General features: G+C 30.2%; 1 pseudogene; it reads right to left on the bottom strand.

Annotated features, from left to right (window-relative positions):
• Positions 1-6,552: 6,552 nt before the first annotated feature.
• The window catches only part of LOC145793281 (cytosolic sulfotransferase 15-like), a 190,502-nt pseudogene continuing 186,541 nt past the window's right edge, over positions 6,553-10,513 (bottom strand).

The following is a 10,513-nucleotide window of genomic DNA, read 5'->3' as shown; positions in this document are numbered from 1 at the left end:
GGATTCGGTATTTGGTATGAAATTAGTTGAAAGAATGGAAAATGAAATGGTAATTGGATTAAGGATTGGTGTTGATACACTCAATGGATTGCTTGTGATTATAATGAAAGATTATGAGTTTTGTTTTGTAAATAATAGAGAAATTGAATTAAAAATGGATTGTTATTCTTGTGTTATGCTTGTATTCTATTTGGTGATGCAAACGTTAATGTGAGGTAATCGTTGGGCAAGTTGGAGTTGAGTGTATGAGGATTGTCTTTTTGAACATAAAGGAAATTGGATCATGACATTATGGAGTTATAGTGATTGGAAATAGTATAAGGGAAAAGTGGAAATGAAATGGGAAATATTTTGGGAATTGATTAATAATTTTTAAATGATGTTGTTTCTTAAACATGTTTGTTTCACAAGGATCTATGGTTTTCTAAAGTTAAGGGATGATTTTTAATGGCTGGAGGTTTTTCTTAAAAGTGTTTAAATAATTTTGAGAAAAATGTACTTTACTTATGATATTTTGAAATTTGAAGATGTCACCCTACTATATGGTATCACCCTGCATGCATGATCATTTCTATCTGTGTGTTAGTTATTGATTGAGAACTATGAGATTCCTACTGGGCATTAATGCTCACCCCGTCGTCGTTTTATTTTTTTTACAGAAAGAAAGTTTGGATTATATGATTGAAGATTTATGGAGTTTTGAGTCCCTGTGTATAATTCATGGTAGATGTAAAGGAAATGGATTTTTGTATTTGTATTTATTTATTTGTAGCACAGTAGGAGATTGGCATATATTGTTGTCATTGTAATATTCATTGAGAGATAGAGAATATGCATCATTGTATTTCTGTTACTCAAGTGTAATAGATATTTGTATATGTATTAAGTTGGAAAAAAAAAAATGGACCTAAATTAAGGGTTTTGGTAATGATTTCGAGTAATTAAATTTTGGGGCGTTACATTACCCCCCAAAAATTGATGTGTAATTATCATGAAGGAAAATTTTACTTACACTACAATTTTATCTCTTTATACTTATTTTCTCATAACACCATTAAAAAATAATTGAAATTCCCATTACATGAATTAAACCATTTTCAAAACCCTACACATTTTGAATTACTTTGGTGTTATATTGCTGAATAAATTATATTTGTTTAGCTATCTGTTGGTGCACGTTTACATACTCAATTTCCTTAAAACATCAATTTTTGTCAAGTTTACGATGGCCCTGTTTGGTTATACATTGTCAAACAATTTTGATTATTTTGATGTCAAGTTGCCGAACAAATTAGATTTGTCCAGTCATTGGTTATCTCTCGTTTACAAATTCACTTTTCTTAAAACATGGCATCCATAAAAATATTAAGTGTACAAACATCCATAAAAATATTCATAAAATTTGTTAATACATACATCTACAAAAAAACACACTAAGATATTATGACAATTCATCTATGTTAATAGTTTCAGTAATTACTACATTAGTGTAGACAAACCTACGAAATTGATCAATATAGATAGTATATGCTTTCTTCTATCCATTAATACACGGATGATAAAAACGAATCTAATTACTTACTGTCAGCGATATCAAATAATTAAAAAAATAGATAAATCTAACAAATCATTAACATTGTTGGACTGACATTATTGAATTAAGAAGCTAAAACATCAAAAACCTTGGTAAAGATCGAGATCATGAAAACCTACCCATCCCTTTACTTTGGGAAGTGATGCAAAAATATCATCATGGTAATAGTTGTTTAGCTCATGATTAGTTTCTTCGTCTAAGGATGAGTGAATCGTTTTCATTTCCATTTTTGCGTGTCTTCCATGGAAGGTGGGAGAGAGGTATGTTAGTATGATGGGTACTCCACAAATTCTTCATCTTCATAAAATAATATGCACCCTTAAAGAAAGTGCATATTTTTTTGTGATAGGAGTTATGATTTTTTTCGGTAAAAATAATGAATGATGAAATTATGATAGGTATGAATAATGAAATTATATTTTTTATAGTAAAAATTATATTTTTTGTGGTGAATTAAAAATTATATTTTTATATAAAGTACATCAATATATATATTTTGAAATGCCTTTTTGTATATAATAACAATCAAAGCTCCCAAAAGTATTCATGAGTGGTCTCCATGAGCAATGGGTCACCAAAGGAAATTTATCTAGAATTTGTCGGCTATGATTGATAGACAAGTGAGTTTTTAGAACAGTTCAAAAAAAAAAAAAAGAAAGTTTTTAGAAATAGATTATCTATTTTTTTAAGATAAAAGTATTATTATATTTTCTTAAAAAAAATTTATATTTTTTATAAATGATATATACAGACGATTTTACAAAATAAAATTTTGAATTATCAAAATAAGAGGTCAAATATAACCGTTCAAATTTAAACTTGCGAGAATGCAATCTATTCGGATCATTTTAGAATACACAATAATAATCCCAATTGATCTTTCCATCATAACAAAGTCATAACCAAACACTACTGTTGCTTTGGAAATTAACTGTTTTAGTTGGATTTTGACTTTTTATAAAAAGATTTGTAAAAAAATAAAGAGAAGAGTTGATTTTTTGATAGTGGCTATTTTAGCCAATTTCCAAACTTCAGTATAATTAAAAATCTTTTTGATTATAATGAAAATAATAATCACATATATTATAATTAACATTACAATGAGTCATAATTAATATCATAATAAGTTATAATCAAATTAAAACTAATGTCATAACAAATTATAATCAAATATCACAAATGTCATAATTAAGATATATAATATACACTAGGTGTGTATTATAAAATTTTCCATAATTATACACACCAATCATATTTTTTCTTTTACTTTTGCTTTTGCTTTTTTTTTTTTTCATTTTTTTGTTTTAAACATTGCCTTTTTTGGTAGCGAATAAAGCTTGGTAGCTCGAAATTTTCAAGGTTTGACTGGCCCAAATTTAAAAACGACGTCGTTTTGATTTTTTTTTTCCCCCTCTCTTTTCTCTCTGAAACAGGGAGAAGAAGGAAGAGAGAAGAGAGAAGAAAGAGAGAAGAGGGAGGAAGAGAGAAGAAAGATCCGCCCACCGACGTCGTCGCCATCATCGTCGCGATGGTCCTCTGTGTGTATACACAGATCTATGTATACACAAATAGATCTGTCTCGACTCTATCTATTTTCTCTCCTCTCCTATGTTGCTATGGGTTTGTTTTTGGATTTGGGTTTGATTTTAGATTTTGATTTTGATTTTGATTTTTTTGATTTGTGTAGATTTGGTAGATTTGTGTAGATTTTTTTTTTTTTTTTTTTTGATTTTTTTGATTTTGATTTTTCGATTTAGATTTAGATTTTTTCAAAGAGCAAAGTAGAGCAGAGGGGGAGGAAGAAGAAAAGACAAAAAAAAAAAAAAAAAAGGTGCCAAAACGATATTGTTTTAGCACCTCGAGCCATTTGAACCACAATGAATTCGAGCTATCTAGTGAGATTGTTTGGTAGCCCACTTGAGGATAGTACTGATGCTGGCAATGTGTGGTAGGGCTGTGTGATTAATTATTGAGGACTTTAATGGGAAAGTCAATTCTCTTTTTTTTTTTTTAAATAATTATTTTCTAAATATTAATTAATTAGCTTATTGACATATCACAAGATATAAAAAAAATAAATCTATGAGTTTATATACCATTTTTCTTATCACATTGGGTTAATTTTACATTTTTATTTTCTAAATTATTATTATTATTATTATTATTATTCTCATCAAATCTTTTAACCAAACACAGATTAAGAAAATTATTATCAAACTCTTTTAATTTCTCTCTCTCTCTTTTTTTTTAAATCTTTTCTCGCTAAATCACTCTATGCAAACAGAGTGTGATGAGTTGAGTCAATTTTGATGGTAAGTTATTTAAATTTGATTTGAAAATTTAATAAATTTTAAAAGAAAAATGCTTGGGAGCACTAATTAGTGCTCCCACTAATTAGGTGACAGTGGGTCCCGTCATTAATGATGTGATGTTTTGGTCTTGGAGTTGTATTTTTTTTTTTTTTTTTTTTACTTTTTTAATGCATTAGTGCTATTAGTGATGATGCTTTTAGTGGGATAAATCATTGTTGATTTTAAAATATGTTCAAACTTAATCTGTTTGCATTTTAAGCTGATCTCAAACAAGTTTCAATTGATCGAAACATGAGCATAGCTTAAGTAGCATGATTTTTCAAAGTACATACATATAATTAGGTTGAGTCAAATAGCAAGTTGTTCAAATTTGATTTAAAAACTGAATGAATTTTAAAATATATTCAAATTTAATTTATTTACCTAATAAGTTGATCTCAAATAGACTTTAATGATTCGAGTTTGACTTACTGTGTTTGTTTTACAGTTCCTAGATTTGTATTACTTTTTTTTTTTTTTTTTATCGCTGCCCGTTTGTGAGATCAAATGATGGTTCATAGATTGAGAATAGTTCTATTTTTATTCAAGCATATTGAACCAATAAAATGGCAATGATCAATCAAAATGCACCTGCAACACATTTTGGAGGCTTCATTCTCATTCCTTTTGGAAATTGAACGGTTTAATAATGAAGTTTACCTAGCTCCTTGGGTCCAGCTTGTCTCAAGTTGAGATCAAGACTGGACCCGTCCAATTCGGCTCATGGGGTCCATTTTTTGGGGTCTGTTTTGATAATTCGAACCGTTCAATGTGTAGAAATCGTCGAGTACTACGTGCTTGTAAAAAGTCACGTTGATCGGATATCAATAGCTATGTGATCAAATCAGTTTTGTATAAAAAAAAATGAACGGTGAAACAATTAACGGTTGATAAAAAACGGTTTTATTCACATAGCTATCGATATCCGATCAACGTGATTTTTACAGGCATATAGTACTCGACGAGTTCTACACATTGAACGGTTCAGATTATCAAAACGGGACCCGTGGTGGGCCCCCACAAGCCCAACAGCACGGGCCAATCCGATCTTGGGCTGGACCAAAGCCACTGACCTTCTTTATTAAGGGAAATTATCAATCAGTTTTAAAAATTTAGTACTGATTCATGATAAAGTTTTTTTTTTAATTTATCAATATTTATAAAATTTACTACATTTTTGTTATTACTTTTCAAAAGTAGCCTGAAGTGAAATTTTCCCTTTTTTGTAATTGGTTGTCTTTTTGTGTGGACCACTAATCTTAGCCATTGATGCTGACATACTTTCATGCTATAAAAGTTAGAAACTATGAAGCAGTGGAATTAATTATTGAGCACTTTATGGGAAGGATTGAGGATAACTTATTTATGATATTTTGGAACTGATTGGCAACTTCCAAATAAATCACATTTTTTTGATTTTTTTTTTTAGTATTTTTTTAAATTATATCAATTTTTATTTTTTTTGATCCGTCTTGCATAGACGAATTTTAAAAGTATAAAATTTCAAAAAATTTCAAAAACAACCCCATAAAAGTTTATTATTTTTTTGCTTATTTTGTCATTTTGGATTTTATTTTAAAAAAATATTTTTATTTATTATTTTTTTGGTTCATCTTGTCAAGTAGAATTTTTTCAATTTTTTTAAAAATAATGTTCACTAAAAATAAAAATAAACTAACAAAAAAAAAAAAAAGTAACAGAAAAGCAAACTCCAAACACTTCAAAATAAGGTCTCTCTGCTTTTCAGTACTCTTGGCATATATATGATGCTTGCAATCAAAATTGTCAGACCTAATGCTAGATTGGTCCACCATATAGTTGTCAAGTTTTCATTTCTCATTGAATTTAGATGCCATTCAACAACCTTTGGATTTAGATTATGGTGTTTGAATGATGTGTCTCAACCATTTCTTTCTATGATACTACATATACAAAATCTATACTTCTAGTTCAGGGTTATAAGTAGAATTCCTTGCTCTTGAATGATACTAAATATACAAAACAAAATTATAAAAAAAATATTTAAAATGCATGTATCAGTAAGGTTAAGACCTACCTCCAATAAAAATAATGAGAATATTTCTAGAGAATTTTGTCGTGTACATTCTTGATATATGATTTAATTATGCAACAATACTAGGAACATCTAAATTTTTACTCTTTAACTATGTTTATATGTTTGGCTTAGGTTGAGGCCTTTGGTGGCAACATGTATAGTAGTTTAATCATGCTAGCTAGTGCACATTGGGTTCAATTTTTGGATTAAAGTTAGTAAATTTTTTGAATGATTAAGTTTTTAAAAAAAGAAAGAGTTCATTCATCCTCATTCCATATTGGTTGTGTTTGTTTGGAGGGATTAATGCATGTGATTGGATTATGTATCTTGTTCAATCTTGAATTTCATGTTTATATATCAAAGTGGACCTCTAGATTGACAAAATACTATTGAGTCTCATAAGAGGGGTAGGTTACAAAATGGGAGGAGTAAGGAGGTATAGATTAGGGGTTAAAGCACAAAAATATCCTCAAACTATGATCATTATATTATTCCATATAGTCCACTAATAATATTTTCAAACAAACATGAGATAAGATTTTATTAATCTTCCTTCTAATCCAAAGACATTTTAAACGTGACATAGAATACATAATCGTAAGGGACTTATAATCCCGAGACTATTACTTCTAGTAATTCAATCTGACGAAATGACAATGATCATTTTTCACAAACTAGTTTTAAATGCTAACCCAGAATTATCAAACTTTTCTTCCATGATCTTGTTTAAACGTTGGACCATCTCAGGTGTCAAATGATTGACCCAATCACCCACTTCACCTCTCATGAAAAACGTCTTATTCTCAAATTGAAGAAGTGAACCAGATTTTTTCACCTCCAACTCTCTCAAATTTTTAAAGCTACACAACTTGGATATCTCTTCTATCACACCTTTTCTTTCTTCTTCCAAAGATAATGAAACACCCACAAACTCGGCTACCCTCTTTATTTGAAGGGTAATATCTTTTTTTAGGTCCTCGTACATCAAAAACAAAACCTTGTGAGGCCTTTCCAAGCTCTTCTTCCAGTGCCCCAGTGCATGATCCCAGAAGGGCCCAAAACCGATGACACATCTACAAAACATGTTGAAAGCATCATCGCATGATAAAGGCCAGGGGCTCTCGGCTCTAGCCTTATTCACAAAGTGCCAAGCGGAGACAAAGGCATCATAGGGATTGCGACAGAGATAGACAATGCGACAACCAGAGTTCTTAATTGAGTCGGGCAATGAATGGTAGGGGATATGGGTGGAAAAAATATTAGCCATAGGAACACTACAACAAAATTGAACTTTTACGACTTGTGATGCATGCCGTAAAAACTTTTTCATAGCATGCACACAAATGTCGTTATATGACATGCCATGGAAAGTTGATTGTCATTTACGGCATACGGGTAAAGTTGTAAAAAGTAATAAATTAAACATTAATAACATACTTTGTATGTCGTATAAAAAATTTTACAACATTTTTTTTCATGCCATAAATCATTATACTTTTCATAGCATAATTTTGCATGCCGTAGAAGGTTATTTTTAATATATTTATGACATACTATGTATGCCGTACATAATCTTTTACGACATTTTCTTGTTTGTCATAAATCATTACACTTTTCACGACATAATTTTGTATGTCATAAAAACTTGTTTTTAATATATTTCTGACATACTTTGTACGCCGTATATAATCTTTTACGACATTTTCTTGCATGTCATAAATCATTACACTTTTCACGACATAACTTTATATGCTGTAGAAGGTTTTTTTTAATATAATATATATATATATATATCTAGAGAGAGAGAGAGAGAGAGAGGGGAAAAGCAAATTCAAAGTTCATTATATGAGTAAACTCAATATATGAAGACCTGATATCACTAAAGAGCCCACTTTAGTACTAGAAAAGCAAATTAAAAGATCAAATAGCAAATTATATGTACAAATGAAAGCAAAAAGATTATATATAACACAAGCCAGTCAAGTCTAATTCATTATTAGGAGTAATAGAAACAGCTAAAGAATCAATTAACTTGGCTTCCCTCCAGTCCTACAGTTCGTAATCGGACTGGAGGGTACTGTTGGGCCCATGGAGACCCACTACGTGTCCCGTTTCGATAATCTGAGTCGTTAATGTGTAGAACTCATTGAGTACTATATGCCTGTTAAGAATCACGTATATCAGATATCGATAGTTATTTCATCGGATTAGATTTCTGTCAACCGTTTATTTTTTCACTATCCATTTTTGTTTATACAAAACTGATTTGATCACATAGCTATCGATATCCGATCAACGTGATTTTTTACAGATATATAGTGCTCAACAAGTTCTACACATTGAACAGTTCAAGTTATCAAAACGGGATCCATGGTGGGGCCCCTACGGGCCCAACAACACCCTCTAGTCCAATCACGGACCGGAAGGAAGCCAAACCCATTTTGTTGTGTGACTATTGTTAAGGCCGGAAATGAGTTTAGTTGAGCCCAATACTAGGTTATCTAAATTTGATTTAAAAATATAATAAGTTTTAAAATGTGTTCAAACTTAAATTGTTCATATTTCGAATTGATCTCGAACGAGTTTCAATCCATCAGATCACTTTTTTTATAGTACATATAATTGAGTTAAACCAATTAACAAGTTGTTCAAACTTGACTTAAAATCTTAATAAGTCCTAAAATATATTCAAACTTGATTTGTTTACCTGCTAAGTTAATCTCAAATGAACTTTTAAAAAGTTGAACTTGACTAACTAGTTTCCTTTTACAGTTTGTATTATTATTTTTCATTGCTAGTCATCTATGAGTTCACTAATAGGGAGTAGTTCTATTTTTATGATATGGTTTGATTTATTTATTTATTTTTTGATTAATGTTTAATGGACTATGACCTTTTTTTACATATCTAATAGCTATAGGTTTGTGTCAACTTAATTGGGATATCTCTTTTGAATTTAATACTCTTTTTTGTAATCCTTATTATTTCCATAAACTTTATAGTTATTAATATTTTTTTCTACAATCAAAAAAATACTCAGAATGATGTGCTAAGAATTATTAACATAAAAGGACACAAGAATAAGAGAGAAAAATATAATTTTAGTTTGGAATAATTTGGGAAACAAGAAGAGTCCATTCATTGTCCTTACATATGTTTTTTCACATACCAGTCTTGAAAACTAATCAAGAATTGCCCAACTTTTCTTCAATGATCTTGTTTAACTGTTCTACCAATTTTATTATTATTATTATTATTATTATTATTATTATTATTATTATTATTATTATTATTATTATTATTATTATTATCGGCAAAAGTCAATGATTAGTTGTTAAGTTAGCATTTAGGAGAATTAAAACTCACATTTATACACTTTACAAGTAAATTTTACCCTCCCATTCCACTCTTAAGAATGGAACCCTAGACCTTTCCCTTAAGAAAGACTTTGTGGCCAAAGGGCTAGCCAACTAGACTATAGCCCTTGGTTAACCGTTCCACCATTTGAGGTGTCAAATATGGGGGTGAGCATGGTTTGGATTAGTTCAATTTGAAATAAAATTAGTACCAATCTGTTATCTGCAATTCCATAAAAATTAGAACTAAACTAATCCATTTAAATCATGAACCCAATAAATCTTTAATAATTATATTTTTATATAAAGTAAATACTATATATATATATATATATGTTTTTGAAATGCCTTTCGTATCTTACTATTGGCGTTGTTTGGGAAAACAAAATCCAGGCTATTGTAGCCTCATATTTGAAAATAGCCAAAAAGTTTGAACAGTGAGGCTGTTTGTACAGCTAGATTCCATTATGAGGTACAATTACCGTTTTACCCTTTGACTGTTTCAACTTGGGTATACGGATTGAACCCATCTCATAGCTCATTTCACGCCTCTGCCAAATCTCTTCCATCTATTGCATCTCTCACCAACAATCTGAAGAAACATGAGTTCACCTCACCGAATCTCTCTCTGGTAGAGCTCTGCCTTCCACACAACGCGACCGGCGAATAACTGCAACTGGTAAATGAAAAGAACTGATTATACATCTGTTTGTAGCATTTTCCGACTCGGTTATGTTGATTTTTCATTCTGATCTACAAGATCCTGCTATGTTTTGCCCCCTACTGATGGTATTCAGTGGATATTTTCGCCGATCTGGTCATAATCTGTCTTTTCCCAAATTCTTTTCACCGGCAACAAGGTCTATTTTTTTTTTAATGGCTGATAACAAACCATAATATTGTGTTCCCCACTGATAGTATTGGTGATATATGCAATCATGCCTTTTGTTTTTTCCCCCCCCCCTTGATTTTCATTGTTTTTTTGGAAATCTGTTGTGTTTCTTCTAATATTTTGCCTTTTTTTTTTCCATAATTGATTCTTCACAATCCGAATGTGCAGATGATTAGGTTTGGAGTTCAAAATAAAATAACATTTTTGAAAACGATTACATTCCAAAATATGATCTTCGTATCCCCAAAGTTTTCATCCAGCTAA

The sequence above is a fragment of the Camellia sinensis genome, chromosome 6 (assembly GCF_055761805.1).
Source record: "Camellia sinensis isolate YWXY chromosome 6, ASM5576180v1, whole genome shotgun sequence".
NCBI lineage: Eukaryota > Viridiplantae > Streptophyta > Magnoliopsida > Ericales > Theaceae > Camellia > Camellia sinensis.
This window is presented reverse-complemented; position numbering and strand designations above follow the sequence as displayed.